At 38.7% G+C, this 12,781-nt stretch overlaps 1 long non-coding RNA gene across 1 annotated transcript; it reads left to right on the top strand.

The window, feature by feature from the left end:
- Positions 1-4,646: 4,646 nt before the first annotated feature.
- Positions 4,647-12,131, top strand: LOC104628537. The gene is made up of 3 exons (XR_738108.1): positions 4,647-4,721; positions 10,320-10,381; positions 12,072-12,131. It is a non-coding gene; the product is annotated as an uncharacterized LOC104628537 (long non-coding RNA).
- The last annotated feature ends 650 nt before the right edge of the window (positions 12,132-12,781 follow it).

Raw genomic sequence — 12,781 nt, 5'->3', positions numbered from 1 at the left:
TGAACTTTGTGGAAAAATGTGGTCATTCTTCTTTTGTTCTTTGTCTCCTTTAGAAATAATGCTTGACGTTCAGTCTTCGGTTGAGAGACAGAAAGTTTCTCTGTACACATCTTCTTACCGAGTGAAACAAAGATACTACTGTTTTAGCTTTTATGGACAAATTACTTCCTGAAAGACAGTGATAATAACTTCATCCCTTCTTCTGTAGGCATATGTTTTGTCTGAACAGACAGCTGAGTACCTACATATAGTCAATGAAGCTTGCTGGGCGGTGCAGGGGATGTGACTCAGAGCAGCAAAGTTAGATACCAAAACCACATGAGGTGAACATCTTCCCTGTGCTTTCAGCTTTTTGCAGCCTTTTATGGAAAGTTCGGTGTTGTCTTAATCTTTTGACTTGGAACTGGGGGAGTTTACCACCTAGTTTTCATCAATGGACATACTGCTGCAAGGCTTTGGTTTTAAGTTCCCATTAAGCTAGTTGCATCTTCCCACCTTAACATGTGAGAAGGTCATTTTTACAGCAAAGTGAGTGTGATTGCCATTTATTTCCTGGTAATATTCTGATAACTACTAGACCAGAATTGATTAAAGGATTCTTCTCTTTGGAGTTCAGCAGATACATGTAGGATGTATGAACGTGTTCAATTAGAGCAGAAACTTCAGGCAAAACACACCATCTTAGCAAAATGAGCACTGTAGCAGTAAGACCTAGACAGTAACTTTTTTTAATTGACTGAATAGATCATCAGGCATAGATATATTTGTAAATCTAATTGTCTTGCAGGGAAGGGAGGTATTCTGGGCTATGGTATGTCTTTAACACAAATTACTTCAGCGTTGTCACAAGTTGATTGGAAATATTTTTTCCTCACATTACTCATGGGTTGTCAACAAGTATGCAAATGTGAAAATTTAACATATGTTTCCTTGCTGCTTTTGCACGGTTTCTTACACCAGTTTCATGAGTAAAAACTGTCTTTTAAAATGCCATTTCCAACCCGAGTCCTTTGGTGTTGAAGACCATCTTACTATTATTTTCTTAGTCTTCTCCACAGATGTTAAATAATTTATTCATTTTACACACTTGGACTGTAGCCATTTTTATCTTATTCTGGTTTGTGCTGTGGCTAAAGTTTGTGTATCTGGTAATCCTTGTTACAGAGTGTTGCATCTATTTTAGGTTTCTTTGCTGTCTTACCTCAGAGCATCAGTTTCTATTGATCTTTTTGTTTTACTGTGTTAGTTACAGCATTAGTATCTTGCTTTTGATCTTTGTGGCAAATGCATTTATGTCTGAATGAAGCTGTAATGCTGTTAACTTCTGTAAAGACTTCCTGACAGCATAATAACTAGGGATGGACCAGCAATTTAGATCTAATAAGACCCAGTCAGGTTATTTTGTGTTGTGCCTTCTGTCTCACATCTGTTTGTGGAAGGTGGTCCTGGCTTTCCTGTCACAGGAGCCAGGCAGTCCCCTTGCCAGCATGGTCCTGCTCTTAATGTACCATAGGTGGATCAACTTGGAAGCCTAAAACTTGGAATATTTATTTTTTTCCTGAAATCTGCCATGTTTACTTCCCACAGTTAAAAATAGTTGTTTCATGCTTTCGTTTCACTGCTAGTGTGGAATCATAGAACAGTTTGGGTTGGAAGAGACCTTTAAAGGCCATATAGTCCAACCTCCTTGCAGTGAGCAGGGACATCGTCAACTAGAGCAGGTTGCTTAGAGCCTCATCCAACCTGACCTGGAATGTTTCCAGGGATGGGGCATCTACCACCTCTCTGGGCAACCTGGGCCAGTGTTTCACCACACTCATTGTGAAAAATGTCTACCTTAGATCTAGTCTGAATCTGCCCTCTTTTAGTTTAAACCTATGCATGACCCCTTGTCCTGTCGCAACAGGCTGTGCTAACAAGTCTGTCCCCATCTTTCTTCTAAGTCCCCTTTTAAGTCCTGGCAGGCTGCAATAAGGTCTCCCCAGAGCCTTCTCTTCTCCAGGCTGAACAACCCCAACTCTGTCAGCCTTTCTTCAGAGGAGCCTTTCTTCTGTCATCCACCAGTACGCCCAAGTCATTCTCGGCAGGGCTGCTCTCCATCCCTTCATGTCGCAGCCTGTACCAATACCAGGGGTTGCCCTGACCCAGGTGCAGGACCCTGCACTTGGCCTTGTTGAACCTCATGATGTTCACACAGGCCCATTCCTGGAGCTTGTCCAGGTCCCTCTGGATGGCATCCCGTCCCTCAGGCATGTCAACCACATCACTCAGCTTAGTGTTTAGACCAAGATGTAGTAATGCGTGTCAAAGAGCTGTAGATGTTATAGTTTTAGTTGTACTTAATTAGCACATTCTGTGTGTGTAACTCAAAGTTTTAGGGTCGTCTTTTGCGCAGCATTGAAATATGTTGGATTTTTTGGACAACCGAAGATGAGCACGGGGTAGCCATGTTGACTTGGGCTGGAATACACCTGCGTGCGCCGTGTTTTGCAGGTGGACTCCAGGAGTCCTAAGATGAGACTCACAAATCTTTCTTGACATTAAAGTATATTGGGGTATCACGGTGCAGTATTTGCTAAAGCTTTCCACAGATGGCAGACTTACATAGGTAGTGTGCCTGCAGTAAACTCCTGGGTTTTGTGCTGTTGTGCTTTCCTTCGAAAGGATATGATCACGCAAATCCTTTTATCTGGACTGCAGGCTTCATGTTTTGATAAGAACAAAAAAGGGAATCTCAGAAGATGAATGAGATGCTTTAAAGCGTTATTGGGTACTCAAGTCATTTTGGCTGTTGTAGAAAGTGCTTCCTCTCTGCTTGTTATGTCTTTCTTAGATCTGAGATTTTTTCTACAACCAGTTATTGCTTAAATATTGAATGATAGTTGAACTAGGAAGAATTAGATTAACAAGATTTGACTTTTTTTTTTTGTTTGGATGGATGCAGTTGTGCTTTTTGAATGAGAGGCTAGAGAGTATGAGATCCTCTCACTCCACAGTACTTACAGAGGCATATCACTGTGTCCTCTCTGAGCTGCTTCGCAGTTGAGCACTGGATGATACTGTGCTCCATTAGAAGAACCAAGTGCTTTCTGCTTAGCACACCAAGCTCTGTGTATTTGTTGATACAGCACAACACGTACAAGCTGTTCTGTAAAATACTGGAATTAAAAGGTGGATATGACCTGTCTCAAGGTTCAAACTAAAATCAGTCACATGTTTGACTATTGATTTCATTTTCTTTTTTTTAATTTGAGGAAAAAAGTACATTTTTGCTTTTGATGTTGGAGAGCGCAACGTAGTGCATGTATTGCATGTACAAAGCATGAACAACTAATGAAAAGAATTCTAATGGAATGCCTCTCCTAGATTTTAAAATTTCACACTTAATAGGTTATTGCAATAATTACTATTTTGTCAGTGCCATGATGACAGTTATCTCATGCTGCGTAATGTTTTGAACAGTAACAGGAAAATAGATATTCTCTGCCTTTTGCTTAGTTAAACTACATTTTTTTGAATATGAATAGTAAAATGTTTCAAATAAGAATAGTGGTGTATCATGAAGTGCATGCAAGTATATTTTACTTTTTAAAAATAGCTCAGCTAGCAAATTTAAAAGATGCTTAGCCTGACTTTCTTTTCTTTTCTTGGACTGAAATATTTTATAGACAATTTCCGAGCATTATTATAAAATCATTCTTTTAAACAAGATTTCATTTTGAAAGACCTGAAACTTGCAGACAGACAGGAGCCTCTTTGGAGAGTCAGCTGGAGAATAGGAGGGGTTACTTCTTGGTTTTCTAATTAAATCTCACCTACATACCCTGTATCAATAGAAATTGTTTGTTGTTACAGCTCACCTGTTCTTGGGTTGCTGAACAGAGCTTCCCTGCCCAAGATGTGGTGGGTAGTCATTCAGGGAATGAGTACTTTTTCTATAGTCAGATTCTTATTCCAGATCTTTGAACGTGGTTGGAGACGTGCCTGGGTGTTGAAGATCACTTTTCGGGAAGCTTTTCTGGGAGCTGTGAGAGTTGTTTGCAGCTCTGTTGTCATCAGAGCTCCTAGATGCACAAGCCTGAATGAATCTAAAACTGGTTGCACTTTGCTTGAGAGACGTGGTTGTACTGCATGCTGTGTATAGACGCTAGGATTACTTTTCCTGATGCAGCCCAAAGTTTGCACGTTCTTCAAATAAACACAGGCTATTGCTCAAGTGTGCTAACAGCTTGGCACATTCCACATGTAAAAAAAACTTATTCTGGAAAAATAATTGGTGTTGCTGTTATGTATATACCATATTTACGGTGAGCGTGGTATAAAGTGGGCAAATACAGAGCAGCAGTAGGTCGGTTGTTAGCTCACTGGGCACTTGTCCAAATATCATTAAAATGTTGACATTAAGTAATTTGGGGTTTTAATAATATTTAATTAACTACTTTTTAAAGACCTTTGCTCAGGTTGACCTACATGTCTAGTTTCAAAGTTACAGATAGTGGTATAGATAATAGATTTGACATGTTCAGTACATGGTGGTTTGCGAAAGGCAATAGAGTGTACCTCAAACTTCTAATGATGCCTTGTTTCTAATGAAGAGGAACAAACAAATGCACAATACTAAATACTGTCCTTTTTGTTTATTTTTCAGATTAGCACTGTACGTATATGAATATCTGCTCCATGTAGGAGCACAGAAATCAGCTCAGACGTTTTTATCAGAGGTATGTTTTCCCATTCTTTTTTTCCTTACACAACTTTCCAGTGTGTGCAAATGAAATCAATACGTGTTGGTCTAGAATAAAGAGCAGTGACAACTCTGAATTTCTCTTTACACTGATCAGTGTAGATTCTGATTCTGCAGAAGCCAGTTTGCATAACTCTTTTTGCTGTGATTTGTTATCCCTGTTCTGTGATTTGCTGCTACATTGGGGAAAGTTTGTTCTGTTTCCTATAATAAATGTGCATGTTAGAGAATGCATCAATGGTACCCTTTTTTGATGACCTAGCTTCTTGTTGGTATTTGCAGTTGTGAATGTTGTACCCTTCCAAAATTCACAGCGATCATGTGTTGTACATCCTACTGTCATACACTTGCAGTTCTCATTCTTTTAAGCACTGCTGATCTCGCTGTGTATTCTTACCATGCTTCTAACCACTTCATTTCTTTTCATCTGGCAAATCACTTATGACTACAACCATTTAGGTCCTGCTTCTTAAACACTTGCAACTGCGAGTGGAATTTCTACCTTTACACAATAGTTATTATTTTTCACAGTCTTTCAAAGACTTTGTATACATCTTTTGAAGATTGAAGTAAATTATGTCTCTTTAGCATTTTACGTTTACTCGGGGATACAAAAATAGCTGTATGCCAAACATATTGAGGTCTTTTTGATTTATTATTGCTTTTAATCTTTCTTTGATGAGAACATTTAACATAATAATAGTTGAGTAGTGAGCAGAAGTGAGGAAAAAATACGCAAGGTGTTGTACTAGGAAAATTTGCTGCTTCAACTGATACTCCTCCAAAACTAATAAAATTACTATACTGGTGATGACATTTTGGAGGTGGGGGAGGGAGGGTGAGAATCTGGAGCATTGTTTGTGGTGTTTATGGAGAATTCACGTAGCAGAGATAAGGAAAAGGTGTAGAATTGTGGTAGTGTCAGTTTATGTTTGTGGTAAAGTATGTTTTTGACAACTGCTTATTCTCTTTGGTAAAGCAGTGGAAAAATAAGAGAGCAAATAATGGAGAGTATCATCTTGGCTTTCCCAAAATAGCTGTAATTTGTAAATAATACACTGTGCAAGATTAATTTTGCTCATTTTGGTTTTATGATATATTTGCAAAATGAGCAGTTGACAGAATTGTAACTGGTAGGACACTTGGACTTTTAGAAAGTGTGGGATATAGTGTCTTTAAATTTAGCTTTTAAAACTAATTCACGCTTGTGTTACAGAGAAACTCTCAGGTCTGAATGACTGTAATAATGAGCATATATATACAATCTTCCAAATTATGACTGGTGCTAGCCAAAAGACAGTAAACACGGATCAGGGACAAATAATGTATAGGGTTGGTATGAGGTGTCTGTTAAACTCACAAGTTCATGTGAAATCTATTTAGCTCATTCATTAGCAATGCAGAAGGGTAAATACTATGCTGACAATACTTGTGAATGGTTATATGTTGGAACTAGAGGCAGTTATCACTGATACAGAGAAGCCTGGAAAAAAATTGTGTTTGGGTGGACAGGTTGAGATTGAGGAAACTCTACACTAATAGGGCTTGGAGAAAATAAACTAAAATGCACAAGTTAAATGGCAAGTGTTAAAAGCAGCAGAAAAAAAATGCCCATTCAGTCCTGGACTGTAAACCACAAACAGCTCTACCCTGACACTGTACCCCAGGTGAGTCAGCTGTTCTTGTTAGAGAGTGAGTTTTGGCATATGGGATCAAAACAAGAAAACATTAACTGAAAGAAGTGCAAAAAAAGTCTTCTAATAAATTTAGGATGTAATGAAAGTTATGAAGTTCTGTGTGTTTTCATCCTCTTCTGGCTCATGACTGTTGAGAAGCCACTGCCCTGTTGTCACGAGCTTGTTGTGAGAGTACTTCAGGTGTAGGAGGCACCCAGGTGGCAGAGGAGAAAAACTGTATTGGTTCGGTCCCTCCGAACCAAGGAGGTCCCCCCCTTTTTAAAAAGCACGGCTTTTGGGGCTCAATGCCCTCTCTGCTCTGGTAGTCTGCACCTGCCAGGATAGTTCGGGTGGATTTTGTTAAATATGAGATAGTTCAGAGTAGCTCTAAAACGGAACATTGAGGCATAAAAGAAGTAAGCATACCTTCACTGTCTGAGCTATACAGTGGTCAGTGGTATCTATATATGTATAAATGACAAAGGTTAAGAGCCCGCCCTTAAAGCTCTACCAAGAAACATGGCTAAGAGTAATGGAACAAAACTAAGAAGAGGAAAATTTAAGTTGGATATCATGGGATCCACTCTGCTACTAGATAACTTAAAGATGGGTGTCCTAAGCATTCCTATATTTTTGCAATACTTTGTGTCTAGTTTAAATTTCATAGAACTGATCCACAAGTCAAAGGGCTGGAGAACCTGCCCTGTGAGGAAAGGCTGAAGGTGTTACGTCTTTTCTCCCTGGGGAAGAGAAGGCTCAGGGAGGGACCTCATCACAGTGTTGAGTACTTAAAGGGTGGCTACAAAGAGGACAGAGGCTCTCCCTTCATTAGAAGCCACATGGAGAAGACAAGGGGCAATGGGTACAACTTGCACAGGGACCCGTTTCATCTTGATACATGAAAGAAGTTTTTTTTACAGTGAGAACAATCATTCACTGGAACAACCTCCTCAGGGACATGGTAGAGTCCCCATCACTGGAGGTTTTCAAGACACAACTGGACAGCGTGCTAGGTAATCTCATCTAGGCTCCTTTTCCCGCAAAGGGCTGTACCAAATGATCTTTCAAAGGTCCCTTCCAACCTGAGCTGTTCTGTGATTCTATGATTCTATGATTCAGTAACGCCTAGAAATCCTCTGCTGATCTTTCAGTTAAAAGGTGAACTATGCTTTGTGGTCCTTGTTGAGTACAGCCTTCAAAGCTTTGTTGCCTTCATCTCTAAAACATTGGACTTCAAGCTCATCTAGCATTTTCCTGGATCTCTTGGTAGCAGAGACCTCTTCAGTCTGTTGGCTGTAACTCTTGTATCTTGATCTGCAGATTTACTTCCTTTCAAGCGACATGGCATGAAGTACTGAGTTGAAGTAACTCAATAGCTGTTTCATACGAATTCATCATACAGTTGGCAAAATGGCAAGCACAACTAGCTTTCATCTAAGCCATGTCATTGCTTATGAGTGTTGAATGGAGCTATTTAGATGACGTACACACATTTTTGAAACAAAAGAAGGTGTTCTGCTCCAGAATTTTTCCTTTGGTGTCCCAGTTCCTGTGTTCTCCTTGAAGAGCTGATCCTTATCACACATATTTTCTACCCTTGAAGTTAGGTTCTAGCCTTGGAGGAATAATTCCCATTACATGGCTGGACCAGGAAGGTGGGCATTTCCTAGGTAATCAGTCACCGGTTATGAGCTTAATCAAGACAGTTGACAATGAGGATATTTCTTTAAAGCTAATATCTATAAATGTAAGTTTCTGTGATCAGACAGACTGACATCTGCCATGCGAGACAGAAGTATGTACTTCTTGAAGAACAGAACACAACCTCTTCAAGCAAGCCTCAAACTTCTACATTCCCTTTAGGCTCCTTCTCTGAATAAATTTCTCAAGATGAAATATGTCCTGTTAAAAAGGACCAGCATAAGACCTGTGAATTGGGCAATTTCCTCATCAAGCACTGCTTTGAAGAACATGAATACTGCTTGGACATAGCAAGGGCTTTCTACACAGACATAATTTTTACTCTTAACTGAATGATTTTTCAGCTTCAGGAATAATTTTTTGCTTTGGTTTTATGTTGCATCTCTTCATTGTGTTGCTTTTGAAACTTCTCAGAGTATTCCTGGTGATGAGCACAAGTTGTTCCAAGCCATTCCCAGTACGTGAGGAGCAATCATGCCTCAGAGGAGTGTATTTGAAGAGCGTGTAATACCTTCATTATAGCTTTGGCTTTTATTTATATTTTAAATTTTTATTAGTATTTTTATCTGACAGCGCTTAAGCACGAGCTTTTTAAAATACACTTTTATATATTAACTGCTGTTACATGGTGGTAGTGGGGTTAAGTGCCATGTAGTTGCTTCATTCTGCCAACTTTACCAACGGAAGTGATAGTGCGTCAAGCTTACCTATTAAAAATAATTTTTAAATAGCAAAATTATTTCTGAATAGTTGTATTCAAATAATGTGTCAAAATTATGCTAGGTTACTTCATATGAGTGCAAACAACATTTTTTAGGTGCACGAACTACATATTCTTCTCCTGCAAGTTATTGACAGAACCTGTATGTATTTAATTTTCTTAAGAATTGGATGTGGAAATCAGGTTGGAGTTGAGAATCAAAGTTTCAGTTCTTTTGGAAAATGCCAGCTTTACCAGTGCCTCTCGCATTATGAACACTATATCTACCTTTTATAGTAAGCTTTTATGTACTTCTGTATATATGTCTTTAAATACCTTTCATATTAAGGCTGTTTAAGCATTTCATTAAAATAATTCTCTTTTTGTCTGCCATTGTCTATGTCCTTAGAGCATAATATCGTTTGTGTTTGAACATTTTTTTTTTAAACAAAATTGGACAGGAAATAAATCTGTGTAGCTGTAACTGGAAGAATTTGTAGTGCATGCAGCACCCTAGTTTCACACAGTTACAACATGTGATGTTCTTCTGTACAGTGTTGTGTGGATTTCTGCAGGACCTCCAGTCGTTTGCAACAGAGCTCCTTCAGCATTTATACGAGCTTTATTGTAGTCCAAACGATTTAATTTTGTAGTTAAGGAAAAACTAATGACTATGGCATTGATAAATGGTTGCGTGATTGTCGTTAAGAACGACATTTGGGAAGTATTGCAGAGAGGCAGAACGCTGTCACACATGTTGTCTAATGGGTTTGCTGACGAACAAGAAAAGTGTGAAGTCAAGGGTAAGGGTTCTTAAACTGCACTTCCTTTGAAAACAGTGTTAAACAAACCAAGTGGGAAAGAAGTCATAGGCAGTATAGCTCTGTTCAGGAGAGGTTGCCAGCGCAGACAAGCCAAGCCAAACTAGCTTTACATTTTCACTTAGTGGTGGGAGATGGGATTATAATTCTGATGCTGCTCGTATTTGCCACATTACCTCTAAGAGCAAAGCACTCCTTGAGGATTATAAAACACTGGCTTGCTTTGGATGGGGAGGCAAGGCTGCCACCTGCTGAGCCAGCAACATCAGTTCTGCGTCTTCTGTGTTTTCCTTAGTGCAAACTGGAGAATCTTTAGATCATGTTAAGGGGACTTTTTAAAACTTTGGGGTTTTTGGCCATGTATTTTTGACCTTAAAATAATGCGTGTCTCAGTGGTAGACTGACACAAAGTAGATCATTAATAAAGTTGTATTCAGCATAAAAAAAAAAAAATCTAAAATATGCTTTCCTAGAGTAAGAAAAGCTTATTTTAAGTATCAAATACGTTAATAAGTATAATAAAGTAATATGGCTATCCAGATTGATGATGATAAAGCCTTCCATAACTACGAAATCTTTTCTTCTTTTCCTTTTTGCTATCTGCCTGAATTATGTAATGCATTTTAGTCACAGTGATCACAAACATGTACATGTCTGTTTTTATTGTTTTGTTTTAGATAAGATGGGAAAAAAACATCACACTGGGGGAGCCCCCAGGATTCTTGCATTCATGGTGGTGGTAAGTATCAATTTGCTTTTTCTCTGATTTTTTAGAATGTCGACTGCTAGTTCCAGCAGCTGGAGGCAAGAAATTCCAGTGAGCATTGTAAAAGGAATGTGAAGATGAGGATCAACAACCATTTTCTTGTTAAGGAATGAAGGAACAGAAAATTGACTATAGAAAAAGATAGAGATATTAGATACAGGAAAATAAATATTGCATAGTGCATTGATAAGAAAGCATCTTTGGAAACAGGTGGCTTGCATTTCTTTCTTCACCGCTTTCCAGTAAATTGTGCATTTAGGAGATCATTCTACATATCCTAAATAACTGCATTCGAAAAAAACAGTATATACAGAGACTGTGCCTGTAGATGTGAACTTCCTCAGTCATCAGTCCACATTCTAGTCATGGGAATAGCATATGAAAGTGATTAACTGAACCCAAGCTACCAGCCTTTTAAAGAGGCAGCGTGCATTAACATGGGCTTGGTGCTGCAGTGTCTGCATTTGCACAGTTTCTCTCAGCTCAGAATATGGGTAGACACGGGGTTGACACGGGGTAATTTTTTATGCATGATACCATTTGCTTATATACACTGGCGTGCAGAGACACGTTTTTGTGTGTAGAGTTCCCAAGGAGAAAAGGGTGCTCATAGTTACTGCTATTTAGTCATGGTATTTATTAGTTGTCACATGATTTTAATACATCCAATATGCTTGTGTTTGAAAGAACACAAAATACAGATACTATGTCCAACTGTCAGGAGTACAAGAATTTAAAAGTTTTAAAGTGGCCCCATTCGAACCCAAATGATTTGTACAGCTGCAAGGAAAGTGGCATATTCTTCATTGACCTTTCTTTCATAGATTTTATATATGTGGTGGAAGCCTGGCAAGGAGAACATGTTCCTTGTATGTCTGATGTCTGCATTGTCCTTAATTTTGATCATCTGCAGCAGAGTGCTCAAATTTTCTACAATTCCTTATTATGGTGCTGGATTAAGCTATAGAGGATTAAGCCTAAAACAATAAAGAAATGCTATGAAACTCTTAAGAAATTTTATTTATTGGATTGTTCTAGCACACACATAATTTCTTTCCAGAAACTTTGTGTTAGAACTGATTTGTATATAACTATTTGAAGAGGGTTAGCGGGGAAGACTGGTGGGAGTACTATAATTTCCTTTTACTCTTCATAACTCAAGAACATACTCATCTATTTCCTACTCTTGTCCACACACCTGTTTCTCTGGGAACTTTTGTTTAAAGCACAGTATTGGACCTTGGAAGAACTCTCAGTTTTCTTTCCAGTTTCTTGCCTTTTCATGCTATTATGAGTCTGTCCTTTTCCATGCTATGTGGAAGTTAATTGCAGCAGTCGACAGAGGGATGAGGTTAAATGCAGGGTTTTAGTAATATGCTTTATACCCTTAAACCTTGTATGTTAGACTACTTTCTTGCTCAATACTACAGTGGTATTAAAGGAATACAGTACTACTTGCCTTGGAGAATCGATAGCAGGATTGGATTCTTCATAGGTATTTTACAAAACTAAGTGATTTCACAGAGGTGTTTTCATCCCTTGGCAAGGAGGTGATATGTCTGTTTCTGTATATCAACATGCATGTATGGTGTGCGTACACCATAAAATCTGCGCGAGTGTTACAATGATTTTCTCACCATTTCTGTAACTTCTTAACTTGCAGTGTATTCTGGGATCTCTACTGTGCAGCTCCAGAAAGACGAGAAACATGTGAACATTCAAGTGAAGCAAAAGCCTTTCATGACTATGTAAGTTTTGTCTGTCTTTACCACGCTTTTATTAACTGTATGTATAAATGTGATAGAAAAGTATTTTGGTCATATAGGTGGTGTCAGTCTTACATAAGTAACTCTCAGTTTTCTGAGGATGCCTTAGAATTGGGAGTTGCTAATTCTGTGATTACCCAGCACCATATGGAAAACTCCTGGAAGCCATCTCAGAGATCAAAGTGCTGTGCCATGTGTTAATGCAGAATGAAGAATGTCCTTCTGTCTGTCTGTCACAGACACATCAGGCTGGTCACAGAGGCACAGGGCAAATGGAAGCACAGATATGTCCTGTCCAAATATCCATACTCTACTAATGCTGAAGAAAAGGTTATTCAGTAGATGGAATTTATCATCTAGCTCCTGTCAGGACTATACTGACTTAAAGTGTGATTGTTCTTGGTGTTTTTGTATCCTCAAGTAGGTACTTTTCATCAGTGTAATAAACACGTAAGCGTCACAGAACAAGTTAAATGCAAAATCATCTGGTCCAAGAGAACGGGAAGAATAAAGGGCAAAAGTATTACACCAATTTTGATGCCTTTGAGACTTAGTTCAAAACATAGCAGGGAGTTTGGTGGTGTTTTGCCTGCAAAACTAGTAATAA

The sequence above is a fragment of the Phaethon lepturus genome, unplaced genomic scaffold, assembly GCF_000687285.1.
Source record: "Phaethon lepturus isolate BGI_N335 unplaced genomic scaffold, ASM68728v1 scaffold9101, whole genome shotgun sequence".
NCBI lineage: Eukaryota > Metazoa > Chordata > Aves > Phaethontiformes > Phaethontidae > Phaethon > Phaethon lepturus.
Note: the sequence above shows the minus strand (reverse complement) of the source record. Positions and strands in the feature narration are given on the sequence as shown.